At 38.8% G+C, this 11,526-nt stretch overlaps 1 long non-coding RNA gene and 1 pseudogene across 1 annotated transcript; one reads left to right on the top strand and one right to left on the bottom strand.

Annotated features, from left to right (window-relative positions):
* Positions 1-5,844: 5,844 nt before the first annotated feature.
* LOC148294675 (uncharacterized) lies at positions 5,845-8,351 on the bottom strand. Its single transcript, XR_015835437.1, has 2 exons — positions 8,122-8,351; positions 5,845-6,690 (listed from the first exon to the last, which is right to left on the bottom strand). It is a non-coding gene; the product is annotated as an uncharacterized LOC148294675 (long non-coding RNA).
* Positions 8,352-10,275: 1,924 nt separating this feature from the next.
* On the top strand, positions 10,276-11,303 carry LOC148294674 (18S ribosomal RNA; annotated as a pseudogene).
* The last annotated feature ends 223 nt before the right edge of the window (positions 11,304-11,526 follow it).

The following is an 11,526-nucleotide window of genomic DNA, read 5'->3' as shown; positions in this document are numbered from 1 at the left end:
TTTATTTTTTATGATTGTTCAATTGATTACAAAAAAAAAAAATTATGTACATTGTTAATAAATTAAAATAAACCTAAACATTGTTAAAATAAATTACATCACTTATCATTCTGTAATTGCTTACTAACGAATTCTGCCCATTCCAGCCTTACTTCGTCAATATGTTCTTGTACATACTGAACTGGTTCTTTTTTCTTGTCAAACTGCAAAATAAATTAAAAAACCGACGTGTTATAAAGATAAAAACGATGGTTTTTAAAGAAAAAGTCGTGGTAGAAAAATAAAGAAATTATATCTTAAATTTTGCCTTTTACCTTATTCTCAAATGCTAGGTCTGGATCATGAATTATAACTCTCATGAAATGCATCACGTAATAGCCACACTCTACATTTGTTGGTTGTCGAGGAGTGCCTTGTAGATTTTTCCATATGGCTGATTTACGTGATGAATGTTTGCTTACATGAGAGTTACATTTTGATTGAACTATTTCAAGAAAACAAAAAGTGTTAATGACAAAACAAAAAATCTAAATAAAAAATATTAACCATCGTGGTAAATTAGTGAAGACGATGGATTTTTTTAAAAAGTGACGTAGTATTTTATTTCAAACGGTGGTATGAAACTACCGTCGTTGTGTAACATTCTAACGTCGGTAACGAGGAAAAACGTCATATAACCCAAAGTTGTTTGTAATTGAAAGTTGAACAGAAAAAATTAAAACGTCCTTAAATGAAAAACTCAAACGACGTGGTATTTCAATTAAGACGATGGTTTAAAGAAAATACTGACGTAGCAAATTCTTTCAAACGTCGGTAATAAATTACTGTCGTTGTATTTTAATTATAACATCAGTATTATAAAAAACAGTCGTATAATTCAAATGCGCAGATTAAAAAAAAATATTAGATTGGAATAAATCAACTTACGTATTCACTATATTTCTCATGTCCTCGTCAGAGCGGTTTGGCAATGAATCCATGTAATAGACAGTCTCCTTAGCTGGTCTCACAATTACCAACACCCAATGACCCCTACACATAATGATCCATATAGGTTAAACAGTACAAAGAAAAATATTACAAGGAAAATAGCTTAAATAGTTAAGGGGGACTAACCCTGGATTATAACACACTAAGAAAAATTGATCCCCATCTGCGTTTTTAGGCGGTCTGACAGATGTTTTGTTCGATAAGATAAAGTACCAGATTGAGAGCTCACTTGCCCAGGGTCAACGAGGCCAACAAGGTTTACCATATTTGCCATTTTTAAATAGTCAAATAGGTACCTAAATATATGAAATTCAATTAAATGAGATTTTAATTTAAAAGAAACGGAAATGTAAAAAAAAAAAAAAAAAAAAGGATTTCTAGAATTACCTCATGTATACTGCAATCACTATGTCTCTAATCTCAACCATGGAAGCAAACTGTAAAATATCTTCACACAAGAGGAAGGTATCATGCTCAGTGCCAAACACTTCCTCTGGAATGTGAACTCTCACGTTCTTGTTAGCAGGCTTCAACTTGGTCTGGACAAATTGGCATAGGGCTAACAAAGGAAGTGGCATGTCTAGATTTGAGAGATCCTGTTACAAGAAATAAATAAAGAAATATAAGTTAGTTTGTATATCAAGTAAATTAAACGACACTAACTAAACCAACCAAATCAACGTGGTATATAATATAAACGACGGTTTCTAGAACATACTGACGGAGTAAAGGTTATAGACGACGGTAAAGACATAACCGTCATTGTGTAAATTTTCTAATGTTGCTACACTATAGAAAGGTCGTCTAATTAAAATGCAGTAAAGGCTTGAATGAAATAGACAACGGTTTATAAAAGAATGAGACGACGGCAAAAAAAGACAGTTGTTATTTTCAAGGCATAAATAAAATGCAGAACAAGTAAAAGTGTCGTGATATTTCACTCACAACGACGGTTCTTGGAAGAAACAGACGTATTATGGTTTTCAAACGTTGGTAAAGATATACCATCATTGTTTGGAAATTGTAACGTCGGTTATTTAAAAGAGCGACGTCTATTTAAAATTTAAAAAGTAGAAAAAGAAAGTATTAGAGATTTTACCTTTTCATCTTGCTGTTTTTCAGCAGCATTAACATCAAGCTTTGGATTTTCTTCCTCCAAAACTAGGGGTCTGACATTAGTGGCTCCCAAGCAGCTTGCTTTGTCAGACATTGGATTTTTTGGGCTTTGTTCTTGAGGCTATAAAGGAATTGGGGTAATTGGTGTTTTGAGCATGTTGGGATCAAAATTAGGAACTAGTTGATGGAATTGTTTCAACATAATTTCCCTCTCTGCTCTGACTGCCTTCAAAACACTTTCCTTTGCCCTAGCCTCAATCCTCAATGTCTCTTCTCTGATTGCCTCCATAAGACTTTCCTTTAATTTGTCAACAAATTTTACTATTTGCTATCTCGACAAATTGAAGAATTGAGTTGGGGAAACCCCAACTCCAACACCTTTGACTGTCCCACCATGCTCGGGGGTTCCCAAAGCCAAACTCAAAATATCATTGCTCCCAGAGACAGTTAGAGTGCCCTCGGAGACTTGTTTTTGTAAATCATCATAAAAGAGAGAGAGAGAGAGAGAGAGAGAGTGAGAGAGTGAGTGAGAGAGAATGTTAGTAATTGAACAAATTGTAAAACAGATAAATAAACCGACGTAATATTTTAGTGACGATGACAATTTTTTAAAAAAACTGACCTAGTATTGATTTCAAACGGCGTTAATAAAATACTGTCGTTGTGTAACAATGCCAATGTCGGTAGAAAAAAACCGTCATATAATCAAAAGCCATAAAACAAATAAATAGACCATAAATCAGAAACCTACACTGTCGTAGTATTTCAATTAAGACGGCGGAGATAAATAAACCGACGTAATATTTCTGTGACGACGACGATTTTTAAAAAAAACTGACATAGTATTGATTTCAAACGGCGGTAATAAAATACCGTCGTTGTGTACATTTCCTCTAGTTCATACACCAATATATAATTTATACGTTATTGGGTTAAATTATATATATATATATATATAGGTAATAAATAAAGATGAAGACAAAGATAGATTAAGTTAAACATAAAGATAAAAGTAAAATAAATAAAATAAAATCAACATGCTTTGAAGACCCTGTTTATCCTTGCTTCGAAACTTACTTAAGGCTCATATATATATATATATTTCCATCTTCATTTGTAAAACAATTTATCGCTTACGAAATTAATGGTATTGTATAAACTCCTCCATTTTAGTTTAAAAGCATCTCAAAAACTTAAATTCTCTCCACCTAGGCGTACGCCCATTCCTGATCTGTCAATTCCATTAATACCGTTAATTCCATCCTCGCAGGCCTCGGAGACACCAAGTCCACTCGAGCTCCAATCCTCACAGGCCTTGGAGATACCACTTCTATCCTAGCCGCAATCCTCACAGGCCTCAAAGATACCACTTCTATCTAAGCCGCATTCCTCGCAGGCCTCGGAGATACCACTTCTATTCGAGCCGCAATCCTCGCACTGCACATTTCGGGTGTCCCCGAAACTTGTGGGGCATGTCATAAATGACAAATGGTTTCAAGACACTGAGGGGTACTCCTCTGGTAGGTTTGAGAAACCATATCCCAAACTTATATCAATACTCTCCCTTTATTTCACAATCCATATCCCACCCTTAATATCAACTTTCAACAAATTGATTCTCAATTATACTTAAAATATATATGCCATATTCTGATAAAGACCAAGGGCCATGACTCATCATTTTCAGCTACTGAGTATATGTATTAAATATGGACATACACCTAAATATTTAATTAGTTTATTAACCACTTCGAACTTCGATTATCATACCATTCCAACACAAAAAGAATAATCTTAATAGTAAATAAATTGCTAAATAATAAGCTAATAAAACAATAAAAAAATAAGTTGATGTTCACTAAGCCCATAGATTCCAACGAATACTATAGTGCACCTTCAAGTAACTCATAGTTAAACTATGCACAATTTAGCAGCCTGTAAATAGCTATCTATACTTAATCCGTAACACCACCCAGTTAACTCATTTCTAGTCAGGACTCACTTATATGGTCATTCTAACACTTCTCAAAGGTTATATCTGCCTCGAAAGACTCACGGTCAACCGGGAGATCAAACTGCCTAAGCTCGGTCAACTGGGGCCACGACCTTCGATTCCCGATCCGAGAGTTCCTAGAGGTTCCAACATACCTAGGATACATTTCCCGAGAGTTTGGTCTCGATCGGACGGTCAGATTGATCACAATCGTACGATTGGACGGTTACTAAAAACCGAGCCCTAGGGTTGGCGTTTCTGGAGTATCCGAGACTCCTTTTTACGATCCGTCGAATCCTATACGATCCTGAAAATGTCTAGATCAACATATATATAATTGATTATGATCCAACGGTTCAAACGTATCGAACCCGGAAATCGCATAATAGGCGAGATCCATTCGGGGTTCAAACGTTGTCCGAATTGAAATCGGAAAGTACCTACGCACTTGTGAGGACCAGGGAATCATTCTGGAACCCTAAGCTGGTCCAAAACCTAGCCCACGCGCTGCTGCCGCGTGGGTGCCCAAAGCGATACCACTCGCCGGAAAATCTCAAAATCAAGGGCCAAGATTTCTACCCTAGATGTAAAACCTCATTTGGAGTCACTTTTGTTCTTGGACCTACCCCAAAAAAATGGCCGGAAGTGGCCAGAATCTCATCCCGAAATCTGGCCAAATTTAAATTCGTGATTTGGGTTATCTGTGCTAGAAATTGATCCAATCCTACCCAACCATCAGCTAGAGCTCGAAAAGTAGATGAGAAACCATACCTCACTTGTTGGAGATGGTGGTAGGGAATGGCCGGAAAAGACCAAGACACACTGCTAATTTTCCCACAGCAGTTTGGGCTCGGTTTTGGCTCAACCTTGGGCTTGATTTTCTGGTGGATTCACTTGGAATCAAGGCTGGATATGGACATTTATGGAAAGAGGAGAGAGAGGGGAAGAGATTTCAAGTTGTGGCACTCGATTTGGTGGCTGGACGGAAGAGAATTCCCCATTTTAAAATGGCTGGTCCTCCTTAAATCGTGAAACAGCAGAATCTGGGTTTAAAAAAAATCTGAACTTTGAAATATTTACGATTGTGCCACTGAACTTCTTTTGATAATAATTTCTTCGTTACAGCTCCGATTTGAGCCCACTACGTGTCTACGGACTCGTCTCGATGTGCTCTACGCAACGGTCCAATCAATATGACAAATATGGTAAATCTTTTTGCCCGAACTAAGAATTACCTTTTTGCCCCTTTAATATTAATTATTATTTTAATTTCCAAAAACCTTAATTAATTCAGATCATTTTATTTTCTCAATTAAACTTATTTCATCTTATTTTAATTATTTAATCATTCCTGGGGTAAAATTGTCTTTTTCCTGAATAATTTAATATTTAACTATTAATTTAGGACCTAGTTGTTAACACATCGGTTTGGTTGGTTTAGTTAGATCTTTTATTTTACTTGATATACAAACTGACAGGACCCGCCCCGAATTCCTCGAAACTCAAGACGAATCCTGTGGAAATTTCGACATCACGATGATGCCGAGCCCACTAACTAAAAATTTAGCCTCTTTTCCAAATTAAGGGAAAAGAGCACGAGACTTCCTACCGAAATTTCGGCAGTCTCCCCTGTAAATTGAACATTCCCCAAATTTCAACCTGCACAAAATTCACATTTTAATATCCCAACAGGCAGCATGCACAAGTTATCAACATGCAAATACTAAAAGGCCTCCAGCCTTCAATTAATTCAAAATGGAATCAGCAATGCTCTTAAGTTGAACAATACACAAACCAAACAATTAAATGTCTCAAACTTTACAATCACACTGAAATCATCAAACAGGATTCAAATCCAAGAATCACATCAAAACCCATTCACATACTTAGAATCGTTCAAACCTTTTTAACGCAATAATATTTCGCGGCTGCACCTAGGTGAGACCCCAGGCTGCCTACGTACCCTTGGACAAGGGATCAAGCCACACGTAGCTCTCATCAATGGTCACAACTCCGATAATAGACAATTATTTACAACCGAACCAACTATACATTTCAGATCTATCACAATTCTAAATCCAATACAAACACATTGAAACATTAACACTTCCTTCCCAAGGCATCGTATTAAAATAAACATCCGAAAGGCTTGGACAAACTCCGACGGGCCTAGGCAAAATAAATGTAAAATCAACATCCGAAAGGCTTGGACAAACTCCGACGGGCCTGGGCAAAATAAATGTAAAATAAACATCCGAAAGGCTTGGACAAACTCCGACGGGCCTGGGCAAAATAAATCTCCGAAGGGCCTGGGCAAACTCCGACGGGCCTGGGCAAAATAAATGTATCTTCGAAGGGCCTGGGCAAACTCCGACGGGCCTAAGCAAAATAAATCTCAAAATAAATCTCCGAAGGGCCTGGACAAACTCCGACGGGCCTAGGCAAAATAAATCTCAAAATAAATCTCCGAAGGGCCTAGACAAACTCCGACGGGCCTGGGCAAAATAAATCTCCGAAGGGCCTGTGCAAACTCCGACGGGCTTGGGCAAAATAAATCAATCTCCGAGGGGCCTGGGCAAACTCTGACGGGCCTGGGCAAAATAAATTCTCAAACATAAAATCCATAACCGGGGAGGTACCTAAGGTAGTGCTAATAACACTCAAATTTAACATTCTAAGTACCCCACACATAATCAACAACGATAGCACTTTCTCAATTATTATATATAAACTTAAAACACTCGAATAAGTCAAACCCACATATATATCACAAATACTTCATAACATATTAAAATTCAATAATCAAATATATAATATATTTTTTTTTGGTGAAAACCAAGGTATCCCCCGCGCGATTGCGGGGACTAACCCTCGAGGTACTGTCGGGCGCAAAGCGGGGACCTCTCCCAACAAAGTCTGCTCTATTCGCAAGCGCCTGGGATCGAACCCAGGACCTCTTGTTTAAAGGATCCAAGCCCCTTCCACTTGGACCAACTCCTGTTGGTATATATAATATATTTCAATAAACCATTAAAACCAAAAGTATAATATTTCCATCACAAAACCATGCCATTTAATTGAAAGCAACACCCACTCATTTCCTATTAAACATAGTCGAGTTTCATGACTTACTTTCACCACCAATACTTCAAGTATCCCATACTCATCTATTCCAATATTTCAATTTTTGTGATAATATCTAAGAATTCAATAAGGTATTACAAACAAACTCAAACTCCCAAAATAATCAAAAATAACTCCACTAACGATCAAGACGGGTGAAACTGCCTCGGAACACTCAGGGTCAACTAAGGGTCAAACCTTCCAAATTTGGTCAACCGGGCCCACGACCTCCATTTTACGATCCGAAAGTTCCTATGGGTTCCACAAGGTCTAGGAAATACGTCCTACAAGTTTGGTTCCGATCGGACGGTCGGATCGCTCACGATCGCACGATCGGACGGTTATTGAAAAACACAAACTTTAACTTTTTAAATCGGAACATCCGGGGCTCCGATTCCCGATCCACGAATTCCTACACGATCCTAGGAATACCTAAATCAACATATTTTAAATGCGAAGCGATCCAACGGTTCTAACATATCGAACCCGGAAATCACACAATATGTAAGATCCGTTCGGGGTTCAAACGTTATCCGAATTGAGATCCGTAAAATCCTACGCGCTCATGACAACCAGGGGATCGCATTGGGACAAAAATGCCCCTCTTATACCGTGCCCACGCGCCGGCACATGCGCTGGCAGCGCGTGGGTGTCCAAAGCGATATCGCATCGCCGGAAAATCTTAGAATCTCGGGCCAAGACTCCTATCCTAGGTAATACACCTAATTTGGAGTCACTTTTGTTCTTAGATATACCCCAAAAAGTCGACGGAAGTGGCCGGAATAGCAATCCCAACACCGGCAGAATTTCAACTCGAAAATCGACTTGCCTACGCTAAAAATTGGAGCAATCCTACCCAACCAGCAGCTAGATCATGAAAATTAGTCGAAATTTCATACCTCATTCGCCCGATTTGGTGGAGAATTGAGAGAGAACGAGCGATTGAAAATCTGTCAAAAACCAGCCGCGATTTTCTGCATTTTCCGGTGGCTGGAGCTGCTGGCGACGGCGGAGGAGGGCTGGGGTTCGACGGAGGGGAGGTGCCGGTCGTTTTGGGTCCGATCCCGGCCGGAGTGGAGGCCGGTGGTGGCAGTGGCGACGATGGAACCGTCGCTGCTGTAACAGGGGAGGGGGGTTCGCATGAGAGAGAGAGAGAGAGGGGAGAAATTCTGGTTTTAAAACCAGTTTTTCAAAATTACAATTTTGCCCCTCCTTCAATTTTTCTGTATCTCTCTCGTTATAACTCGGATTCGAGTCCGTTACGTGTCTACGGACTCATTTCGACGTGCTCTACGCAATGGTATAACCGGAAGTCCCAAATTCCTTTCCGAACTTAAAATGACATTTTTGCCCCTTTTAAAAATTAAGTAAATATTTATTATTTTCCAAAACCCTTAATTAATTCAAATTATTTTATTTTTATTGTTTAATTCAATTTATTTTCTCATCCAAATTTATTTTCTCTTAATTTAATTATTTTAATTCTTTTTCGGACCGGGATGTTACACAAACTAACTTATATTTCTTTATTTATTTCTTGTAACAGGATCTCTCAAAGCTAGACATGCCACCTCCTCTGTTAGCCATATGCCAATTTGTCCAGACCAAGTTGAAGCCTACTAACTTGACTGTGAGAGTTCACATTCTAGAGGAAGTGTTCGGCACTGAGCATGATACCTTCCTCTTGTGTGAAGAAATTTTACAGTTTGCTTCCATGGTTGAGATTGGAGCCACATTGATTGTAGTATACATGAGGTAATTCTAGAAATCCTTTTTTTTTTTTTTTTTTTTTTTTTTTTTTTAATATTTCCCTTTATTTTAAATTAAAATCTCATTTAATTGAATTTTATATATTTAGGTACCCATTTGACTATTTAAAAATGGCAAATATGGTAAACCTTGTTGGCCTTGTCGACCCTGGACAAGTCAGCTCTCAATCTGATACTTTATCTTACGGAACAAAACATCTCTCAGACTGCCTGAAGAACGTAGATGGGGATCAATTTTTCTTGGTGCCTTATAATCCAGGGTTAGTCCCCTTAACTATTTAACCTATTTTCCTTGTAATATTTTTCTTCGTACTATTTAACCTATATGGATCATTATGTGTGGGGTCATTGGGTGTTGTTAATTCTGAGACCAACTAAGGAGACTGTCTATTACATGGATTCATTGCCAAACCGTTTTGTTGACAAGGACATGAGAAATATAGTGAATACGTAAGTTGATTTATTCCAATCTAAGATTTTTTTTATTTGTGCATTTGAATTATACGACGGTTTTTTACAATACCGACGTTATAATTAAAATACGACGGTAATTTATTACTGACGTTTGAAAGAATTTACTACGTCAGTATTTTCTTTAAACCGTTGTCTTAATTGAAATACCACATTGTTTGGGTTTTTATTTAAGGACGTTTTAATTTTTTTTGTTCAACTTTCAATTACAAACAACTTTTTGTTATACAACGTTTTTCCTCATTATCGACGTTAAATTAAATACTACGTCATTTTTTTATAAAAAAAATCCGTTGTCTTCACTGATTTACCACGACAGTTAATATTTTTGAGACGTGTGGTTCGTATTGTGGTGTTGGGATTTGCTAAAGCAACGGCTTGTGAGTGGTGAATGGGTAGTATGCACCAGTAGGTTCTTTGCTCTGGCATCGAACTGTTGTCTCATACCCCTCATCATTAATGCTTCAAGATTGGCTTATACTAGTTAATGAGTGCCTGTTTTGGCTGCCTATTGTTAAGGAATGGTGCCTCTCGTTGTCCCTTTACTCCTCTTGCCCTTCATGGGCAGCAGGAGGATGTCGTAGTAGTGCTTGTGTCCTGATCAAGCCACGCATCATCGTGAGATTGCGAAGGTCCACAAGTTTTTGCTTGTGATCTTGGATGCGGAACATTAAGTGGGCATGGGGTCTTCGGCCTCCAATCGTCCACTTTCAAGCATTTTCGCTCGACACGTATGACTGTCGTGCCCACGGTGAGCTGTCGACCCACAAGGCCGTTTGTCTTGCACGGAGGCAACGCGGAAAGGAATGCTACCTTGTTGATCCTACCAGTAGTCATATGCTTGTCTCAAAGATTAAGCCATGCATGTGTAAGTATGAACTAACTCAGACTGTGAAACTGATTGCTCATTAAATCAGTTATAGTTTGTTTGATGGTATATACTACTCGGATAACCGTAGTAATTCTAAAGCTAATATGTGCAACAAACCCCTACTTCTGGAAGGGATGCATTTATTAGATAAAAGGCTAACGTGGGCTCTGCCCGTTGCTCTGGTGATTCGTGACAACTTGACGGATTGCACAGCCATCGTGCTGGTGATGGTATGATAATGGCCTCCCATGGTGGTGACGGGTGACGGAGAATTAGGGTTCGATTCCGGAGAGGGAGCGTGACAAACGGCTACCACACCCAAGGAAGGTAGCAGGTGCGCAAATTACCTAATCCTAACACGGAGAGGTAGTGACAATAAATAACAATGCCCGGCTCATAGAGTCTAGTAATTGGAATAAGAACAATCTAAATCCCTTAACATGGATCCATTGGAGGGCAAGTGTGGTGCATGCAGCCGCAGTAATTCCAGCTCCAATAGTGTATATTTAAGTTGTTGCAGTTAAAAACCTCGTAGTTAGACCTTGGGTTGGGTTGACCAGGTCATACGATCCTAGCCTTAATTGGCCGGGTCGTGCCTCCGGTGCTATTGCTTTGAAGAAATTAGAAGGCTCAAAGCAAGCCTACGCTCTGAATACATTAGCATGGGATAACATCATAGGATTTCGGTCCTATTCTGTTGGCCTTCGGGATCGAAGTAATAATTAACAGGTACAGTTGGGGGCATTCGTATTTCATTGTCATAGGTGAAATTCTTGGATTTATGAAAGACGAACAATTGCGAAAGCTTTTGCCAATGATGTTTTCATTAATCAAGAACAAAAGTTGGGGGCTCGAAGACGATCAGATATCGTCCTAGTCTCAACCATAAACGATGCCGACCAGAGATCCGCGGATGTTACTTTTAGGACTCCACCGACACCTTATGAGAAATCAAAGTTTTTGGATTCCGAAGGGGGGGGGGGTAAGTATGGTTGCAAGGCTGAAACTTAAAGGAATTGACAGAAGGGAACCACTAGGAGTGGAGCCAGTGGCTTAATTTGACTCAACATGGGGGAACTTACCAGGTGCACATAGTAAAGACTGATTGACTGAGAGCTCTTTCTTGATTCTATGGATGGTGGTGCATGACCGCTCTTAATTGGTGGAGTGATTTGTCTGGTTAATTTTGTTAA

The sequence above is a fragment of the Prunus avium genome, chromosome 4 (assembly GCF_965620075.1).
Source record: "Prunus avium chromosome 4, drPruAviu1.hap1.1, whole genome shotgun sequence".
NCBI classification, from domain to species: Eukaryota; Viridiplantae; Streptophyta; class Magnoliopsida; order Rosales; family Rosaceae; genus Prunus; species Prunus avium.
This window is presented reverse-complemented; position numbering and strand designations above follow the sequence as displayed.